This window comes from Ascaphus truei, chromosome 2 (genome assembly GCF_040206685.1).
Source record: "Ascaphus truei isolate aAscTru1 chromosome 2, aAscTru1.hap1, whole genome shotgun sequence".
In the NCBI taxonomy this organism is placed as follows: Eukaryota; Metazoa; Chordata; class Amphibia; order Anura; family Ascaphidae; genus Ascaphus; species Ascaphus truei.
Genome location: NC_134484.1, coordinates 39226860 through 39249284, shown reverse-complemented (window position 1 = coordinate 39249284; position 22425 = coordinate 39226860). Strand labels below are relative to the sequence as shown.

Sequence of the window (22425 nt, the reverse complement as noted above, 5' to 3'; positions counted from 1 at the left end):
CCAAAAGCGCGGGCGCGCGTTACAGCGGAGAGACCGGGGCCTTAGCCTTACTTATGAGAGGAAAATTGTGAGTGGATTACCTTTACACTTGAAAGAAAGAGTTGAGACTGTATTACACTATGTTGCATTTATTTTTCTTTTGCATATAATCACGTGATATAACATAACTAACATGCTGTATCTGCTATTCAGTAATCGTAGAAAGTGCCTTATACACCCACCCACCCACTATCTATCTATCTATCTATATCCAAAAGAGGTCACTGGCACTTCTAGGAATATAGGTATAAGAGCGGTGCTTGGCCCATAAAAATGAATAATGCATGTAATCACCAGCAAGGTGATAAAAAAGACAGCACTCACCAGGTAAAGTCCAAATAAACTGTATTCAGAGTGTTCACACAAATGCCAATGTTTCGATCCTCTTAAAAGGATCTTTCTCAAGAAAGACACACCCCCTTGAGAAAGATCCCTTGAAGAGGATCGAAACGTTGGAATTTGTGTGGACACTCTGAATACAGTTTATTTGGACTTTACCTGGTGAGTGCTGTCTTTTTTTTTATCACCTTGCTGGTGATTACATGCATTATATATCTATATATCTCTAGCATCATATCATGATGATATAGATATGTCATCATATCTATTATCATATCTTATCATGATGCCCACACCACATTGCAGTCTCTTATCCCAATATAAGGCCGGAAACACTGTATTTCTCTACATGGGGTTGATTTGCAGGTATTAAATCATACACCAACATGTCCACCGTCCCTTTAATCTAAACAAAACATTAAAAGAACACCTATTCCCTTTAGGGAAAGCTAACCCTTTCACCCTCACTAGTTGGATGGCCAGCTAAGCTGGTTCCCACCCCCAAAACATGACCAGGCATAGGCAACAATGTGTACAGTCTCTGCACACAATAATAAAGTGTTTTGCTCATCTGTTAGTCCTTTGGAGCAGACGTCCCTGCTTCACCACGGTCTCTTGTCCTCCCTTCCTAGGGGAACTCGGCCCCACGTGAGCCCAGATAAACTCCTCTGTCACTCTCTTCTCTGTCCCCCTTCTCTGGGAACAGCAGTGTCAGTCACTCAGTCTGGCAGCTTCCTGTGTCTTTTAAAACACTCCCCCCTTCACTCAGGAGTCCAGCCTGATTAATAATTAGTTTGCAGCTGAACTAGCTACTCTATGGAAGGTTAACACTTTGAGAGCTGACAAACCCCCTAGCTGCCCTATTCCAGCACCTAGAGGAATAGTGATGGTATCACGAGATGTATATCTATATATTGTGTAGTATGACAACACTGTACAAGCTGTGGCTACAAGATCCTATTCTGTTTCAGCATCGTTAGACCCCTGAAGGCATTACACTACTACTGTAAAGGCCTGCAGGTACCAATGAAATGCTGCTTAGGGCACCCTAGTCTATCCTTCACAACAGGAATTTAAGGAAAAATACTCAAAATATTCAGGGAAGGCCCTAGATAGGGATGCTTCCCCATTTACTGAGTAGCGTCAGGGACACAGAGGAAGACGCCACGCAGTGATTGCGGCCTGTGGTCTGGGACCAGACCACCTACGTACAGAGACTCTTAAAGGTGGAACAACCAAACACAGAGGCGGAAGCCATCGTGGACGGTGACGTCGCTGGATCAGCGGATCCCCATTGCTAAGTCGGCCACACCGAGTACTGGAGTACTCGGCAGGGACCACAGAAAGTGCACCAACAATTCACGGGGTAGCGCTACTCCCTACACAATTGGGTGAGCACGGACATTAGGACATCGCGCTCTGAGCATGCCAAATGTAGTAAATCTCCTCCAGTCACTCCTCTAACCCTATTTGTTAAGCCTTGTCGCGTGACCTCACTGCCCCTAAGCACTATGGGGCTTTTAATTCTCTGCGGAGTAAATACATGCGCAATGTTCTGTAATGGCCACCGCACCTCCGACTGTCTCTGCGCATGCGCAAGGGCTTCTGCGTGGCAAATCTAACATGGCGGCGCCTTCATTGGCGTCCGCCCCAGAGCTCCCACCGATCTGGTCGTCCCTCTGCTGCCTCCTGCAAAAATCCTGCGTAGCGGGGACCAGAGGGAGTCCCGATAGCCGTCCCTCTCCCGCAGTCCGGGAGTAAGAGGGGGGACATAGCTACATCAGGAAAACTGTATTACAATAGTAAACAAGATATCACATATCACATGTGAGAAAACTCCGGCGGATATGGGGTCGCACGAGTGCAAGAACCGTGGAGAAATCCTTCAGCTGAAGTCTATGCGGTGGTTCCTCCGGTATCGGTGTCCAGCACTGAGTCCCGGAAGTGACGTCACACACTCTCGCGAGTGTTTTCCTCCATCTTCACGCCTGGCGTCTAGGCTTTAGACAATGGAAACTACCACTCTAAGCTCCTTCTCCTTCCCCGTCTCTCTCGATCTGGCATCCGCCAAACACCGGGAACAGCGGTGTACTGTCTAGCTCTGTGCTAACACCAATGTGCCTCCTCTCTCAATAGCCTATATACATATACTGTGTATGTATGTATATATGTATATACATAATCCTCCTATTCTAGTAGTTTAAATTTGAACAGACTGAAGATGAACAAGCAGTGTGAAAGTATAAATTGGATACCCTCTCCTTCCTGCTAACAGTAGATGCAGAGAGACGTGTATGTATTTCAAATCTATCAATGACTCTCATATTGATCCATAAAGCAATTCACTGGCTGCAACAAACCAAACCACCAATGACTGTCTTTTTTTATTCTATGTTACGTAGATCACATTTAGTGATATGTCCTTGGTACTTCCTGTGAGTTTAGAGGAGCAAAAAAAACAGATCTAATATATCCGTCTTCATATGTGTGTTCATTCCTTCATGGCATGGAATGACAAAGTGTCATGTATGTAGAATGTTAATTTAATACACCTTTGTTGCTCTGTTCCCTCTAATGTGCTGTTGTGCTTTATTTAATTTATCACATTTATGAAACAACACAACATAAAACACATTGCTCGACTGTGGAATCCTGGATTACAACCAGGGTTGACACCACTTCGGGTTTCACCCGGAGACTACGGGCCATATTGAAGTGAGTTGCAAGGGGGAAGATGCCAGGACAACTCCAGAGTTAAGTGCTTTAATTTAAAAAAAATTAAAAAACTTCGGGTTGACCTTCAGTCGAAGGTGACAACCCTGATTACATCCCATTTGTATAAAATGTTGTTTACCTCTCTCACCCCCCACACTGCCGTGGTCCCACACGATCTCTGATTGACAACCTCTGTGGCTAAACCTTTTGTAAAAGCCACAGGCAAACAAAAGCATGCTCTGCCCATGTGTTGTCAGTGGTAACTTAGCAAGCCAACTAAAGTCAAGTGTGGGGTTGGGAGGCTCATTGTTAGTATTGTTGTCATTATTATTTTGAATATTCAGCTTGTGAAAATTATTTCAGAAAGTCTAAAGACTGTTATTTTGGGGGGAAAAATGCTCTCCCCAACTGTATATATATATTGAGGAACTATCTGGGGTAAGTACATGAAGCCGTAGTACATCGCATAGTCTGCAACATTACTTTGACATAATACATCATAGACCTTAAATCTACGTGTCTATTTCTATGTATACATTAAAACAGCTCCAAGTAGGAGACTGACACAACTGCGCAGTTGTGTCAGTCTCCTACTTGGAGCTGTTTTAATGTAGTGCTCTTAAGTCTCCTGGTTCTATCTATGTAGACCCTACTAGCTGGGTATTTTTACGAACAGTCAGTGAGTTTGCCTTCCTGCTTCATATGACATATGCTCACTTAGTCTCTTGCTGGTTAACTCACTGTTAATGATACTGTGAGTGCTAGCTCCACTGTGCTGTGAACTACTTTCTACTAATAGAGCATGTGTCAGTGTTACCACCTAAGCATATGTATGGTTATATATCTGGTATATACTTGAGCAGGACTGCTGGGTTTCCAACTATCTAATTGCTCACTGAGTAGGATATATTTTCATATACTTACCTTCTGATCTCATAGTCGTTCCAGAGGGGCTAACACCCCGATTTACAGCATCCTCTGTCCTCCTAATCCCAATAATATTGACTCGCTAAATTGGGATTGTATAATCACACATTCAACGACAGGGATGCTTGGTATTGTCAATTTAATTTATTTTTAATTCACAGTACACAACGTTTTGGTAATATATGTTTTAAGTAAATTTATTAAAAGTTACATTTTATACTATGTAGGAGTGCAGTTTAGTGAATTCTTTTAGGGGGCACATCCATTTTGTGTTCCCCTTCCCCCTTTTTCTGATTCACTTTTCAGTTCACAGTTTGCACCCACATCTTTAATTACCACAATTATACACTTGATCACTTTACTCAATTAGTGTGGTTCTGTGATCACTCCCGAACCCTCTTGTTTTTTCCAAAGAGACAGTGTGTTAAATCGTTGGGTTAGAGAGAGTTCCCGGTGACCTGTCTTGTTTGGAGAGCCACAGTAGCGAGTTCACATTCATCGGGACACATACATGGTTTTCAATATCTACCCACACTCTTGTGTTCTTATACTTCCAAAAGGAGTATTTGGTTCAGTTGGGATGCTTGGAGGTATTTTTGCCAATTTGGGAGCAGCTAGCCCCCCCTATTGCCAAGGGTTTCTGGAGCACTGTATTTTTAATTCTCTGTCATTTTACCCCCCAGATAAAACAAGCGATTGATTGCGGTAAATATTTCAGATCTGTTAGGTACAGGTATAGGAAGCATATGAAAGAGCTTCATTAACCTAGGTAACAGGTTAATCTTTGCTGAAACTATCCTGCCTATCCAGGAGATACAGTATCTTTCCCATTCTAACATATATTTCTCTAGCTTGCAAATCTGTTGCGGTAGTTACATTTGTTGAGGGAATGGACTGATTTGGTGAGATTCACCCCTAGATATGGGATAAAGTCAGTACATAGAAATTAATGGTAAGTTGCTTGACCAAGTGTTGAGGTACATTTTATATTTGGAGCGAAGAACTTCGATTGGTTTATTTTAAAACTGGATATATAGCCAAAAAGACCAAAAAGACAGAGTTCTTGAAAAAGATCGTCATTGATATATTTTCTGTGAACAGTGACCTCTTATATTCCACAATCCCCACCTGAATGTCCCAAACTTGGGGTTTAATCTAAGTGAAATTTCAAGGGGCTCAATGGAGAGTGCTAATAGAAGTGGCGAGAGAGAGCAGCCCTGCCTTTTGTGTGTGTGTGTGTGTGTGTGTGTGTGTGTGTGTGTGTGTGTGTGTGTGATTTTTTTTTTTTTTTACCTGAGCGCATGGGGCATGATTGAGGAATAGCACGTCCCTAAGAAATTCTCCAGAGAAAAACCCATCTTTGTAATCGCAGCGAAAAGATATTCCCAGTCGAGCCTATCTCAATGAGGAGAGGGCTTTTGAGAGGGCAACATGCAAGGAACCTCCTAACCTGGTCTAGGACGTGCGGCCTTTTGATCGTGACCAAAACATCGCTGGTGCTCTTCCGTCATGCATGTCACAGCCAGGACAAGTCACCGGTGGGACACCTGGCCAAAGGGCGACTCCGTCGCTTGACATTTCAGCACGAAAAATGTCCTCCACCCAACCATGCGCTCTGACAAAAATGTCTCCCACTCCCGCGCCGACAACAAACCAGCTCCGATAAGCGCATATTTAAATGTCCGGCGCTGGATTGCTACACTGTCTAGACCACCCGCTCTGATGCGCTATCTTTAAATGTCCCGAGCAGACATTTTTCCAAATGCCCACGGCTAAACTTCCCATTCTGCTCCGAACCAGCTCTGTGCACAAGGTTGACCGTTCGCACATTATCCGGGACATGCCTAGAAGGGATAAAGCCCACATGTTCGTGGTGTATTGCATATAGCTTCAGACGGTTAGCTAACATCTTGACATATTTAACATTGTTGAGGAGAGCTATTGGGTGGTAGATGGCGCAATTTGTGCTTTCTTTTATCTTTCTTCAAGATCAGAACAATATTTGCTGTGGCGAAACACACAAAACTACAGAAAGACTATCAGACTTCTGGTGAACTTTGGGGAATACTGGGCCCAGATTCAGTTCTTTCTTCCCTGGAAATACAACAACTTCCCCTGTGGACGGCCACCAAGGGTGGATTATCCAGTGAAGGAGGGAGTGCTTTTCCTCTTCATTGCCTGACCCAGGGTGGTCCCACTGCCTGATAACATTCTATGTTTGTGAGTGCAATACGTTTTTTAATTGATTTATTGTTATAATTATTGTTTATTGTTATAAAGCAGTCTGCACTATTCTGTGTCCTCTATCTTTTATACATGGGATTCTCCTCCCCACATCTCTCCACGTGTACATCTGACCATCTACCTGACGGACATCATCTCATGAGGGTGTTATTTTTGACAACTGCCCAGCCTTTACTGCTCATGGAATATGTGAGTGAGCAGTTTTACTTCTATTTTTGATTTATATGTAACGGGTATTCCCCCACTCCCAATCGCAGATAGAGTGCATGTGAGGGGGAACCTATATGTTACCAGGTGTGGTGCGGACTGTATACCTCCAGGTTCACAGGAGGCCTGAGCCTCCGCTGATGGGAACCTGGGGTGCTTCTCTGGAACGTTCTCTTGTAGGTCAGCGCCTCCACCCAGAATGGCCCTAGCATAGGAACCCACCCAGAAACCACAAACACCAGGGTTATGGCTAAAAGGTTTACTTGACGAGCAACACAACACACAGTATCATGATATAACAGTGCAACAACATCAGCATACACAACAGTATATAGACCACCCTCTGCCACAAGCTGGCGGCTATAACATTGCCCCTAACTGAGCTGTAACCTTCTTACACCCCCTTCCCAACCCCGTGTCCAGAGAGTCCAAGCCCACCCAAGTGTGTGAACAGGCCTGTCACGTGAGGAGCGAGGTAAAGTTGGTGCACATGTGGAAGGGTGTAAATACCTGCCCAGGTGCCCGTGCACCTTGGTGTCTTCGCAAAGGGTCTAACAGATCTGCTTGTCCAGCGCTGATCTGTACCTCCGCGTGGGATGGGGTCCAGCCGGACGTCCCACCGTAAGGACAGTCTCTGAATCAGCAACACAGCATACAGGAACATGCAGCAGATACTATACTGGGTCCCTGCACTAAAGAACTGCAGCAGGGTCTCTCTCTGTCCCTGCCTATCACACAGCTGAAGGGGCACAGGGTCCTTACCTAAGGGCCTGTCCCTATGAACACCCACCCTCACTAGTGAGGAATTCAGGGCCTCAACTCTAGCCCGGGATACTTCTGGCCTAGGGCAGAAGCTTGCAGCTCTCTGCCCCCCTTCCTACCCCCACTGTCTTCTCAGTATGACTGCCTACCTGCACATTGCCCATACTATTCTGGAAGCCAGAGGGTCACGTGGTGATGACTTAGCTCAGATAGTGTCAACTCGCCCTCTTTTCCAAGCACGACAAGGTCTGTTTCTTTTCTTACTTTATTTAGGGGAAAGCAGGTAGATACAGTTTCTTGTGTAGAGGTGTAGGTATCTCTGTGTGTGCTCAGTAGTAAAGGGAGGTGAAAAGATAATCCTGGAGCACCGTTACAGAGGTTACAGCCAGGTACTCACGAGTCCAGAGAAAATGGTGGAAAGGAAAAAGCAATGTCTGCTGGGTAGTGAGATAGTCTGGGGACAGACCATCTGTGGCCAGAACAGAGGGGGAGAAACCAGACTAGCCCATAAGAGAGAAAGGCTGGGGCTGCCATGGCAACTCACAGGAGTGTCTAGGGAGGCTACAACATGTAGCAAAAATGTAGCATCTTTAATGCAGCAAGCTGCTGGGAGAGAGGAATGGCACTGTGTTTGTGTGCAGAGCCAAACACATACAGCTGGCACTAAGAAGCTGACAAGCAGGGCTGCGAGGAAACGGGGGGGGGGGGGGATGAAACACAAGTGTAGACAGGGGTATACTTGTTCCATGACACATACAATGTATCTAATCTCTGCAGGGGAAGCTGCAAACACTATTGGCTGCCTGCAATCATCTGACTCACTTTGCTATGGGGACCGCGTGCGCTATCTCTACTGCGGATGTGCGAAGCTGTAATGGCCGCCGCTACGCTTAACTGCGCCTGCGCAACTTCCAAGAGCTCCTGCCCACTTGTTATGGCCTCTGCTACCCTTGCCAACCTTTGCGCATTGCGCAAACCTCGCACCAACCACATGACCGCCGGATCGCCTCTGCGCATGCGCAAGTACATCCAAAATGTACAGCTTGTGTGTACTGACTGATGTGTGGTTGATTTCAAGTGCTGGCTGGTTAAAGTGTGTGCAGTTAGAACCAGAAGCAGTTTGAACAAGGAAGTAGTTAAACAAGGTATAGTTATTGAAGTACAGTTTACTGTTAGTACTTCTAAACTTCATAGTTGCTTGAATGAGCAGGATTGGAAATGCCACTTAATGCTCATCTTGCCACATGTATGTGCACTTGGAGCATCTGTTCCAAGGAGCATACCGCTGTAAAAAGTGTGAGCGGGTGGTCTCTTTAGAATCAGAGATTGCTGATCTTAAGAGGCAACTTGCAATATTGAGGGACATTGGCAATCTTGAAAGGGAATTAGAGCTCACTGACCAGGCCCTTGCTTCGACTAGTGGTGCAGATGGTGGCGCTGTTAGTGAGGAGCAGGTAGGTAGCTTGGTTGCTGTTAGTGAGGAGCAGGTAGGTAGCTGGGTGACAGAAGGGGAAGCAGGGGCAATAGGGAGAGGCAGGTCGTTTCTGAGCTGACACATCCCAATAGATTTGCCATGTTGAGTGAAGATATTGAGAATGTTGGGGCAGAAATGGCAAGGCTGGGGGAGACTAATTCCTCTAGCAGCCAGGGGAATAGTTCCTCCAGCACAGAGGGGACTCAGGATGCTCAGATACAAAAAGATTGTGGTGGTAGGGGACTCCATTATTAGGAAGGTAGATAGGGCAATCTGTTGCCAGGACCGCATGAACCGAACAGTTTGTTGTCTCCCGGGTGCTCGGGTTCGGCACATTGCGGATCGGGTAGACAGATTGTTGGGGGGGCTGGGATTGACCCGGCGGTCTTGGTACACGTTGGCACCAATGACAAAGTTAGAGAAAGATGGAGGGTCCTAAAAAATTATTACAGGGATCTAGGCCAAAAGCTTAAGGCAAGGACCTCCATGGTAGTATTTTCTGAAATACTACCAGTGCCATGCGCTACCGCAGGGATACAGTCAGAGATCAGGGTGGTTAATGCATGGCTAAGAAAGTGGTGCAGGAAGGAGGGGTTTGGGTTTTTAGAGCACTGGGACTCCTTTTCTGAGAGGTGCCATCTATATTCTAGGGACGGATTGCACCTCAATGAAGAGGGATCTTCTGTGCTAGGGGGGAGAATGCTAAAAAGGTTGGAGGAGATTTTAAACTAGGATGGAGGGGGGAGGGGAATGAAACAGATAATGAACTAAATGGAATAGATGAGGATACAAGGTAGTATGGAGGTAGAATGGGGACAAATGCAAGTTTGACAAGCAGTGAGATACCCATAGTAAATACAGATAATACTAGAAAACTTGAAAAGACTAAACAAAGTGGGCGCAGAAAGGAAGGAGCAGATAAGATAATAGTACAGGCTGAAAAAAAACTTAAATGCATGCTTGCTAATGCAAGAAGCCTGACAGATAAAATGGGGGCGCTTGAATTAATAGCTACAAGGGAGCCGTATGATATCATAGGCATTACTGAAACATGGTGGGATGAAACTCATGACTGGACAGTAAATTTAGAGGGTTATTCTCTTTTTCGGAAGGATCGGACAAATAGAAGGGGAGGTGGAGTATGTTTATATGTTAAACCGGATCTAAAACCTATTATAAGGGATGATGTCTATGAAGGGAATGATGAAATTGTAGAGACTTTGTGGATAGAAATTAGCAGTGGAGGTAAAAGTATAAAGCAAATGTTTGTGGGAATATGCAATAAACCACCAAATATCTGTGAGATTGAGGAAGCTAAAATACTTTTGCAAATGGAGAAGGCATCAAAACTGGGTCATGTTTGCATAATGGGGGATTTTAATTATCCAGACATAGACTGGGGCAATGAGATTAGTGTTACAACAAAAGGGAACAGGTTTTTGGGGGTGCTTAAAGACAATTATATGACTCAAATTATTGAGGAACCAACCAGGAGAGGGGCAGTTCTGGATTTGGTCATATCAAACAATGTAGAAGTAATAACAAATATTCAAGTCCTGGAACATTTGGGTAACAGTGATCATAACATGGTCTCATTTGAAATAAATTATCAAAAAACAGATTACTTGGGTGCAACAAAGACCTTCAACTTTGGAAAGGCAGATTTTAATAAACTGAGGTCTAATCTAGTAGTAATACAATGGGATGATGTTTTTGCAGGGAAAAATGTAGAAGATAAATGGGCAGTCTTTAAAACATTGATGGAAAAGCACACTTATCAGTGTATACCCTTGGGTAATAAGTATAAAAGAAATAAGTCAAAACCAATGTGGCTAAATAAACAGGTAGGGGAGGAAATGGACAAGAAGAGGAAGGCGTTTAGATTCTTTAAGTCAGAAGGGACAGAGACATCGTATCAGAATTATAAGGAATGTAACAAAAATTGCAAAAGGGCAATCAAAGTAGCAAAAATGGATAATGAAAAAAGGATTGCAATAGAAAGTAAGGTCAACCCTAAAAAATTCTTTAAGTACCTTAATAACAAAAAAATGAGTAATGAAAATATAGGACCCTTTCAGTGTGAGATGGGTAGGCAGATTATTGGAGATAAGGAAAAAGCAGAGGTATTAAACAAATTCTTTGCCTCTGTGTTTACCAGGGAAGAATCAAGTTCAATAGTAGTGCCACAGGTGGAAGCCACAGCCTCCATATTAATGAACAATTGGTTAACTGAGGAAGAAGTTCATAAGCGACTTGAAAAAACTTAAAGTTAATAAGGCCCCTTGGCGTGATGGCATACATCCAAGAGTTCTCAAGGAGTTAAGCTTAGTAATAGCAAAACTATTATATTTAATATTCAAGAACTCCATTTCCACAGGCTCAGTACCACAAGATTGGCGTAAAGCAGATGTGGTGCCTATATTTAAAAAGGGAGCTAGATCACAACCGGGAAATTACAGACCTGTAAGCCTGACTTCAATAGTAGGGAAACTACTTGAAGGTTTAATACGGGATAATATTCAGGAATACCTAATAGAAAATACAATTATTAGTAATAGTCAGCATGGATTTATGAAGGATAGATCTTGCCAAACTAACCTTATTTGTTTCTTTGAGGAGGTAAGTAGGAATCTAGACCAGGGTAATGCTGGTGATGTGGTCTACTTAGATTTTGCAAAGGCTTTTGATACGGTTTCACACAAGAGGTTGGTGTACAAAATAAAGCAAGTTGGACTAATAATATATAGTAATAGTAATAATATATGCACCTGGATTGAAAACTGGTTAAAGGACAGACAACAGAGGGTTGTCATAAATGGAACTTTTTTAGGTTGGGCTAAAGTCGTGAGTGGAGTACCTCTGGGATCGGTACTGGGACCCCTGCTTTTTAACTTGTTTATTAATGACCTTGAGGTTGGGATGGAGAGCAAAGTCTCCATCTTTGCTGATGATACTAAATTGTGTAAGGTAATAGAATCAGAACAGGATGTAATTTCTCTTCAGAAGGACTTGGAGAGACTGGAAACGTGGGCAGGTAAATGGCAGATGAGGTTTAATACAGATAAATGTAAGGTTATGCATTTGGGATACAAGAATAAAAAGGCGACTTACAAATTAAATGGAGATATATTGGGGGAATCCTTGATGGAGAAGGATTTAGGAGTGCTTGTAGACAGCAGGCTTAGCAATAGTGCCCAATGTCATGCTGTAGCTGCAAAGGCAAACAAGATCTTATCTTGCATCAAACGGGCAATGGATGGAAGGGAAGTAAACATAATTATGCCCCTTTACAAAGCATTAGTAAGACCACACCTTGAATATGGAGTACAATTTTGGGCACCAATCCTAAGAAAATACATTATGGAACTAGAGAGAGTGCAGAGAAGAGCCACCAAATTAATAAAGGGGATGGACATTCTAACTTATGAGGAGAGGCTAGCTAAATTAGATTTATTTACATTAGAAAAGAGGCGTCTAAGAGGGGATATGATAACTATATACAAATATATTCAGGGACAGTACAAGGAGCTTTCAAAAGAACTATTCATCCCACGGGCAGAACAAAGGACTCGGGGGCATCCCTTAAGGTTGGAGGAAAGGAAATTTCACCAGCAACAAAGGAAAGGGTTCTTTACAGTAAGGGCAGTTAAAATGTGGAATTCATTACCCATGGAGACTGTGATGGCAGATACAATAGATTTGTTCAAAAAAAGGTTGGACATCTTTTTAGATGGGAAAGGTATACAGGGATATACCAAATAAGTATACATGGGAAGGATGTTGATCCAGGGATTAATCCGATTGCCAATTCTTGGAGTCAGGAAGGAATTAATTTTTCCCCTTAATGGGGTTTTTTGTTTGCCTTCCTCTGGATCAATAAGTATAGATATAGGATAAAGTATCTGTTGTCTAAATTTAGCATAGGTTGAACTTGATGGACGGAAGTTTTTTTTCAACCTCATCTACTATGTAACTATGTAACTATGTAAAATGGCGGCACCCTGTAATTGATGCCGCCGGGAGTCCCCGCCGATGCGCTCACTCCCGCAGCAGCACACACGCAAGGGGGGAAAGGACCAGGAGACAGGGGGACCGGAGGGACCCTGGCTACATATAAATATCATACGTTATTGCACTGTGTGTTTTTTCCTATTCTATATATACCTGGATGTGAGTGCGCTCCTGACCCGTGTTTCGCCATTCGTATTTGGACTTGGATCGAGTCCACCACAGGAGCAGCACCTATTCAGAGGAGTGTATTAATTTGACACTTGATTTGTATTTTTTTTTCACCATTCACTATTGGGTTCACTTGATTTGATTTAAACTGTGTTTTGCGCTCGATTCTGCTGTCGTAAATATTAGCTGTGGCCAGCTTTTCTGCCACTACTGCTCCCTTAAAAATGTATTGAATAGTTTTAAAAGGTGTGGGATATTGATACCTCCAAACATTTATTTTGTAATGAACCCCAGAAAACCATCCTGCCCAGAGATTTTAAGTTCTTCAGTTCTTTAATGGCCATGTTCTAGATGGGCACACTAAGTCTGGAGCATTCGTCTAACTTAAACTTAGGAAGACAACAGGAACTTAAATAAGCCTTCAATTTGGATTGGGTACCCTTCAATGTGTCCACTGTTTCCCCATCTCAAAGCTTTTAGTAGAAAATATGGAGTAGTTTCACAACTGAAGCGCTATGTACATTACATTAATGGCGCTATATAAATAAAGACATACAATACAATACAATCTGGTTAGAATCAGCCTAACGTATGGCCAAGACAGCGTTCCTTAATTGTCTGGCCAGCATAGTGTGGGCCTTATTGCCTCTTTTTCATAATACTTTTGGGATGACCAGTGCATGACCTGCTCCATTTTTTGAGGCACAGATTTAATTCCCCTCGGACCTTCATAATATCAGAGAGCACAGCAGCGCAGCCAAGAGATCCTCAATACAGGTCCTTCTCGGTTTCTTTTTGTAATAAGCTACCTTTATGAAAGAGCTACTTATGTACGCTTTAGGTGCCTCTGTAACGTGCATAACAAACTGGACCAGACCGCGAGGCTGAGGTGGGGATGTTGGTTGCCACCAACCGTGTGACTGCATCCGGAGTGCAGAGTAATGGTCGAGTAGCCGGGTCAGAGTAGGAGAGGTCTGGGTGGTAGTAATACTCGCCATGGTCTACAGTCTTTGAATTCTATGGTTTTACATATCAGGACATAATAACAATCATCTGTTCCTTAGCATGTCTTAAAATTAGGTAAATACAACCTCAGATGAACAACACATGACATATTACACGTGTCATGATTTATTTAACAAAAATAAAGCCAAAATGGAGAAGCTATGTGTGAAAAACGAAGTACACCCTTACTGCTTCCATAGGAATTAAGATGCTAAGTAGCAGATAGGTGCTGCTAATCAAAGGCCCTTGATTAATTGATCATCAGCAAGTGGGGACCACCTCTATAAAAGCCGAAGTTTTAGCAGTTTGCTGATCTGGAGCATTCAGGTGTGTGTTATCACAATGCCAAGGAGGAAAGACATCAGCAATGATCTTAGAGAAGCAATTGTTGCTGCCCATCAATCTGGGAAGGGTTATAAGGCCATTTCCAAACAATTTAAAGTTCGTCATTCTACAGTGAGAAAGATTATTAAAAAGTGGGAAACATTCAAGACAGTTGCCAATCTTCCCAGGAATGGACATCCCAGCAAATTCACCCCAAGTTCAGACCGTGCAATGCTCAGAGAAATTGCAAAAAAACGAAGAGTTACATCTCAGACTCTACAGGCCTCAGTTAGCATGTTAAATGTTAAAGTTCATGACAGTACAATTAGAAAAAGACTGAACAAGTATGGTTTGTTTGGAAGGGTTGCCAGGAGAACGCCTCTTCTCTCTATAAAGAACATGGCAGCACGACTTAGGTTTGCAAAGTTGCATCTGAACAAACGACAAGAATTCTGGAACAATGTCCTTTGGACAGACGAGACCAAAGTAGAGATGTTTGGCCATAATGCACGGCACCACGTTTGGCGAAAACCAAACACAGCATATCAACATAAACACTTCATTCCAACTTTCAAGCACAGGGGTGGATGGGGTGATGATTTGGGCTTGTTTTGCAGCCACAGGACCTGGGAACCTTGCAGTCATTGAGTTGACAATGAACTCCTCTGTATACCAAAGTATTCTAGAGTCAAATGTGAGGCCATCTGTCCGACAGCTAAAGCTTGGCCGAAATTGGGTCATGCAACAGGACAATAATCCCAAGCACACCAGCAAATCTACAACAGAATGGCCGAAAAATAAAAGAATCAAGGTGTTGCAATGGCCCAGTCAAAGTCCAGACATCAACTCGATTGAAATGCTGTGGCTGGAACCTAAGAGAGCTGTGCATAAACAAATGCCCACAAACCTCAATGAACTGAAGCAGCGTTGTAAAGAAGAGTGGGCCAAAATTCCTCCAACGATGTGAGAGACTGATAAAGTCATACAGAAAACAGTTACTTCAAGTTATTGTTGCTAAAGGTTGTTCTACAAGCTATTGAATCATAAGGTATACAGTACTTAGTTTTTCACACATGGCTTCTCCATTTTGGCTTTATTTTTGTTAAATAAATCATGACACGGTGTAATATGTCATGACACGGTGTAATATGTCATGTGTTGCTGTTCATCTGAGGTTGTATTTACCTAATTTTAAGACCTGCTAAAGAACAGATGATTGTTATTATGCCCTGATATGTAAAAACCATAGAATTCAAAGAGGGTGTACTTTCTTTATCCCACCACTGTATGTATGGAGAATGTAGCGTCGTCGCAATCTTGAGCCGTGGTCAAGGGGGAGAGAGAGTAGAATCTTCGTTATCCGTAGCCATGATCAAGGGGGCAGAGAACCTGGTACAAGCTGTGGTCAGAAATAGGAAGCAAAACAAGGATAGGCAGGGGAGCAGGAAGCCTTGATGTAAGCACACAATACGTAAACAGGATTTATGCTCAGCCAGTTTGCCAGAGGCCTGGCTGAGCATATAAAGCACAAGCGGCCAATGGAGAAGCAGCAGGAGGGTGTGGGCAATCAGTAGTTAGATTTAAGATGTCCTTTGATAGGCTGGAGAGGGGTGCATTACAGGTGTGGAGCTGCTGATGAGTAGTAACACGTTGTTTGCCAGTGTCCACGTGGCGCCTGCACATTGGTGGCGCGTTATGTGCACTGCCCTTGTCACGGGGGCGGGGCCTGGAATCCGGACTTGGTGCGTCTTCCGTCCAGGTGGTGCGGCACCAGTTGTAGCTGGTGCACACCACCCGTGATGTCGCGGGACACATCACGGGGGCAGGGCCTAAGCCCGATCCTGACAGCCTCGCAGATGATTGCGTTTGGGAGGTCTTTCGTGCCATTAGTGTGTAAATTTTTTTTAAAAAAAAGAGCCTTTAGGTCCTCCCCCACTTGTGTCACTATATCCAGTACATATAATAGAGATTAATTTAAGTGCAATTGTCTGGCATTGCATGCGAGAGCCAGCTGGGGATCATGATATTTATCACTGCATGATCTGACCATGTAATATTGGAGATGTTCGCCTGCACCTTCTGAAGAAAAATCTATGCGTTGGTATAAGTGTTATGAGGTGTTGAATAGAATGTAAAATCCCTCGCACTGGGACAGAAGTTCGTCCAAATATCCACTAGATGGATCTCTTTCATAAATCCTAAAATAGCCATCGTTTCTGTGTTAGTTCTGAAATGTTGGCACCTGCCCACCAGGGCACGATATGTCGCTTTCGTTGTTGAGGACGGTGTTAAGGTCCCCTCCCCCACTATGAGAAGGCCACTGGAAACCTCCTTTATCTGTGAGAAAATATTTTTTCAGGAAAGTGCTCATTGCAGTGTTCAGGACATACAAATTGACCAGTGTGAGCTGCACCCTGCAAGCATGTCTACCAACGTTCTGTCCTCCTGGTCCTTCCTAAACAAATCTGGCTTGCCATGGATGGCCAAACTGACTAAAATTGCAACTTTTTTTCACTGAGGTCGAGCAGATAACTGTTTTTTTTTTATTTGTTTTTTTGGAAAGGAGTGTTTGCTAAAATGGGTTTCATGATGTGTTTATAATTAGAAAAGGCCGTCTTACGTTTACGTGTCCTGTTGTAATCTTTCACGTTATAGGAGATCATCTTGAATGAGGCCATGAGGAAGACATATGGGAATATATATTTATGCCACTTAGAGAGCGAGTCGTGAGGGGGGGGGGGGAGAGGGAGAGGGGTTGAGGGTAAAAATTGAACGAAGGGAGAAGGGGACTGAAAAAAATACATAAGAAAAACTATGAAAGTAAAAAGAGCCTGGGAGAATAGCAATCTCTGGTTTGTACCAGGAGAACCTGCTCACACATGGTACTCTAAAATACCCCAGCAAATAAAAAGGGAAGGGTACCACACAAATACACCACACACCCGATAGCCCAGGTGACACAAACCGAACTCGTAATACAGTACATATATAATATAAATATATACAGTATATAAAAGAAAAAGAGGTGGTATACCATGCTTTGTGATATTAACCTTGTATCATGGAGAGCGGATAGACCGGGCCCTCCCCACATCCTCCCGCTAGGGTGCAGATCCCACACTGATATATACTGTATATATGTTTGTGTGTATATGTATATATATGTGTGTGTGTGTGTGTGTGTGTGTGTGTGTGTGTGTGTGTGTGTGTGTGTGTGTGTGTGTGTGTGTGTGTGTGTGTGTGTGTGTGTGTGTGTGTGTGTGTGTATATATTATACAACCACATAATGTAGTTCTCAAATTAGGTTATAGTCTTGGTTCTACCTATTAATAAGTATGGTACTAGAACCTACAATACAGGTTTTGCTCAATGCATATGGGCAGTATAGCTTGCCCAATAATTCCCGCCTCACAGGTGGGTAAATTTATGGTCTAACCTGCCAGGGCTAGCTTTACCTCCTTGATTTAACATGATCTTATAAAGTATTTATAGTTTGTAACAGCCCAACAGGGACCGTATCTAACCCGAACCATAACTCTCATATCAACCTGCAACAGTTCGCTTCAGTCCTTAGTCCAGGCCGCTGCCGCCAAAATAACTTTTTTGTTGCAGAATGAGAACTGGCCGGCTCTGTCACCAAGCTTTGGCTGAATCCCTTCTGGGTATCTTTCTTCCTTCGCTGGGCAGTGTCTTTGGGTCTCGACTCGTACATGCAGAATCTCACTCTCCACAGCAGCAGGCTAACCTGGAGCGAGCCCCCACCAGTAGCGATCTGCTTCTTGACCCTACTCTGGTCCAAGACGCAGCTTTTTTTTCTACGTTCCCGCAGTGTCGTGTGGGGGTTGTGAACATTTCATGGAGCAAATACTCATTCTTTCCCGAGCTAACAATAGCAGCATCCGAAAACATACACACTGTCGGTGGTGAGCTTCTCTTAGGCTTGTTTTATAGTTCTCGCTGTGCTCGTGCGGGCGGGCGCCCGGGGTTGCACCTGCACATCGCGTGCGCATTTAGTTAGTAGGCGGCGCGCGGTTAGGGGGGCGTGACTCTGACATCACGGCGTTAGGCCGCGCTATGATTGGTTCACGGCGTGGCAGCAGCGCAAAAATTAAATTTTATTTTATTTACCCTGGTCTGCAGTGCCACCGCTCACGGCCGTGCGTGCGCGCTTCCCAAATATAGAAACGTCGGCCAAACACAGCCAATTATAATTGACGTGCACAAGTAGTGCGTGCACACTATTACACGCCTATGGCGTCTAGCAACTAAACGCGCACAGCACCTGCATGCGCAACGCCGGTCGCGCGCCCCAACGCGCAGCAGTGAGAACTATAAAACAAGCCATAGTGAGTTGATCTGAGCGCAGGCAAGTGAAGTGAGAGCAGGCAGAAAGTTGAATAAACAGGCATCCAATATGCAGTGTGGATCGCCAAACTCAAATGGAGAGATCACACTAGCTACATACAATAGTATACTGACATGCATGTCTGTTATTATCTCTTCTGTCCTATAGTAGTATAGAGATGAAGAGAGTTTGGGACATTTAGGAATTATAGTAATAGGGTAGAGGTCTACGCTCAGGTAGAGGTTGTTATTACTGCCTCTAAGTATTACCTTCCTTTCATTTAGATTAAGTAGCCAGTATAGCTGTGTAAATGCAGCACAGCACACCATCGTGTCTCCCAATGCTGTTTCCTGGCTTCTATAGCGGCGTCCTGCAGGCCTGCTTCATTAAGTGCCTTTACTGACCGATCCGTATAGTGTGATGTCAGTAGTGACATCAGACACTAAAGGACCCCCTAGGTACTATGTTCCTGTAAGACCTAGGTTGATGCAAGTATATCTGTGTTTACTACATGGGACGACACTTGCAGCAGTTTCTGAATACATAGTAATTTGGCGTTCATTCCATCCAAAGATATTTACATTCATATGAAAATGTACAGTGCAAAACACATTACTGTATTTCCCTATGCCCTACTTACATGTGTACGGTACATTGCTCCTTTCTCCTCTCTTGGAGCTCCACTATACAATTAGCAATTAGCAATTGGTGACGCGTTTAGTGCTTAGCCGGCGCTTGCAAAACGCGTCAGTTATCTGTTGCCCACCCACCCTGATGTCACTTGTAATAATAAAATGCTTTTAATTTGTTTGATGTGCTGAGTTCCATTTTTCCTGTTCCAATTGCTGTGCACTGCTAACCCTATCCTGGAATTCACACCAATTGCTATTTTCTTTGCTGGAAGCACGCCAAAAGGAGTCAAGAATTCTCATATACTGTGAGTACTAACCAGTATCAAGGTTGTTTCACCCATCAAATGAGATTTATTATACACATTGGGATTTGCTTCATACACTCTAAGTGGTTACTCCATGTAAGTGCGGTGGAGAACAGGTCAGACTGGTCAAATAGGCTACATCTTTCCCTATTATCCATAAACCCCCATTTGGAGAGAGAAAATATTTCTTATTTTCCCACTAAACCTTGAGTGAGATTGTTATCACACACTACTATAGGACATATATATATATATATATATATATATATATATATATATATATATATGCAAATATAGCTGTATGCTCATCTGCATGTCTTAGGCAGGTCTGCAACCCTGCCTAAGACATGCAGATGAGCATACAGCTATATTTGCATATTTGCTTTCCTGTGGAGGGTTTTTGTCACTTTTTTTACTCACCATAACTTAACTCAGTATTATATATATATATATATATATATATATATATATATATATATATATATATATATATATATATTCTTCAGATGTTCTGTAGCACTGTTTTTCTGGACTTTGGTTCGATATTTGCTGCCCACTATACATTTAGAGCACCAAAAATGTGATGTGTGCTTACAAATGACTTTTTATTAGAGGGCATCGTTAAATAAAAACTAATTCCTATAATGCAACATGCACTCTGTCTCTTTGCTTCTTAACGCAGAATATACATTACCCACGCCACAATATTCTTGAATATTCACATCCAGCTACTGCAACCCATCCCACTGCTGCTCCCATGTCCTGGATTCACCTAGATTCTCATCCCGTGGGAATGACACTGTTATTCGCTGACTGTTTTAATTTTATAATGCAGGCATTTATTGGCAGGCCAATTACAGCTGCGAAGCGCATGTGCAATAAAAGGTGTGGGTAATTGAAACTTAAAATGAAACCAAATAAATCAAGGAAGTATGTTTCTGAGTAAGCAGTTTTCAAAAGTTGCCCAATGAAAAATAGCTTACTGTACATTGCAAAATGTGTATAATTTAAGGAACTTGGAAAACACCTATAATTTAGATAGTTGGAAAACTTATTCTGATTTCATTCACAAAAAAGGTTTTATAAAGTAGAGTTGAAATAATTTGACTGCTAAATGTTTTTGTTTTTTTAAACTCCTATTTTAATTAAAATGAAAGGATCCTAACTATACAATAACGTATCAAAATGAAAACAAGTATAATTTCATATATATGTGTGTGTATATATATATATATATATATATATATATATATATATATATATATATATATATATATTACATAGTAAATGTGGATGTAAATTTAATTGTTAAAAGAAAAATGTCAAATTAATAAATGAGCATAAGGTTAAATATTATTTTTTTTATTTACAAAATGTTTTACCAGGAAGTGATATTTTGAGTGTGTCCTGGGCACAGAGTTGTGATAATCTGTGTATTAAATTAAGGATATTTGCATTAATACATTCAATTTACAGACATTTCATGGACAGTTAGAGATAATATATGATTATGGGTGTATCTAACAATTACAGACCAGATTTAAAATGGTGTTAGAAGAGGTAGGATAGGCCTGCAATGTGTTGTGTTAGAAGAGTTTACCCAACCCAGTAACCGAGCTGTAAGAGCAGAAAATGTCTGTCACACTTTGGCTGCCCTGGCAGCCTTTGGAGCAACGCAGATGTACACTGAAGGGTTCTGAATGAATTCAGGTGGGCTTTGACACTCCTTTGTTCTCCTGGGTCATTCAAATTCCAGAGGGTGGGGCTGATCAAACGTAGATGTTAACCCTAAGCACCCTGATTCTCAGAAGAGGAGAGCAGCTCTTGAGAAACCCGGTTAGACATCCGCCTTTGGGGAGACACAGATGTAGGCTGAAGGTAATAAGGGATTACATCAGCTCATGACTAGAGTTTTCTATGGCAGGTAGGCTAATATGCACCACACATACAAATGTATTATGTGCAAAAGTAGTTGAAGAAAGTGGTTGAAATAAGCAGGTTCCCCGAACATAACCCATGGCTTAAGTGATTTGGAATATGAAAAGTGAATGTAGTACCATAAGGTATGACTTTGGCTTTCTCAAAAAAACTCAGCTTGGCCAGTCACCTTTCAGGATGGCTTTGCATAGCTATAATGACTTTGCATAGCTCTGATGAATGTCTAAATGGTGAAATTACATAGTTTTCAAGCTATTCAGAATAGTTTTCCATGAAGGCACAATAACTGGTAGAAAGACATGCTAAAATCGCCATTATAGATGTTTTCATATAAAGCAGCAGTGCTTGCATTAAAAAGGTCACAGCTTTACACAAGATAAAATATTTACAAAGTCCCTGCCCGGTGATGGGTTTTTCTCTCTACTTGTATTGTGCTATGCTTTTCTTGTTTGGTATTGCTCTCAGATGGTCCACATGATTGAGCTCGTTGACACCGGTATGAGAAGAGAATAGCTCATCTGACTTGATGTTTCCTGTTCTGTTGAGCAGATCATTCATGCTTAGACCATTGACCACACTGCAGTTATTTAAATGCAAACTACAAACTTGGTTTTGAATAGAGAATACATTTTAAATTCAAGAGAAACAAGTTCTATTACTGTGCAGTAAATTAATATTGTCTTTGATTTTAGAGAGGATAGGTGCTAGGAGTGGGAAAATAGAAGTTGGGCCTTTTGAGATCTCATCACTCATTTTATTCTGAAACAAAAATGTTGCCCAATATGTTAGACAAAATAGCCTGTCATTCTTCCTGTTAGAAAAAAACACGGAGTTAAAAGTTTCATTATTATTGCATTTGGGAAATTAATATTTTCATAAAAATATTACATTGCCTGCTAGGATAAGGCAAATGTTAAACTTTTCTAACTATGTACCTGGTACCCGTGTAATAATTATGTATGATTTCGTAAAGAAATTTGCAAACATCAC

At 42.5% G+C, this 22425-nt stretch overlaps 1 protein-coding gene across 4 annotated transcripts in view; it reads left to right on the top strand.

Annotated features, from left to right (window-relative positions):
• Positions 1 to 22425, top strand: part of NSMCE2 (NSE2 SUMO ligase component of SMC5/6 complex) — a 300621-nt gene that overhangs the window by 64785 nt on the left and 213411 nt on the right. The gene's annotated exons all lie outside the window — the stretch shown is intronic.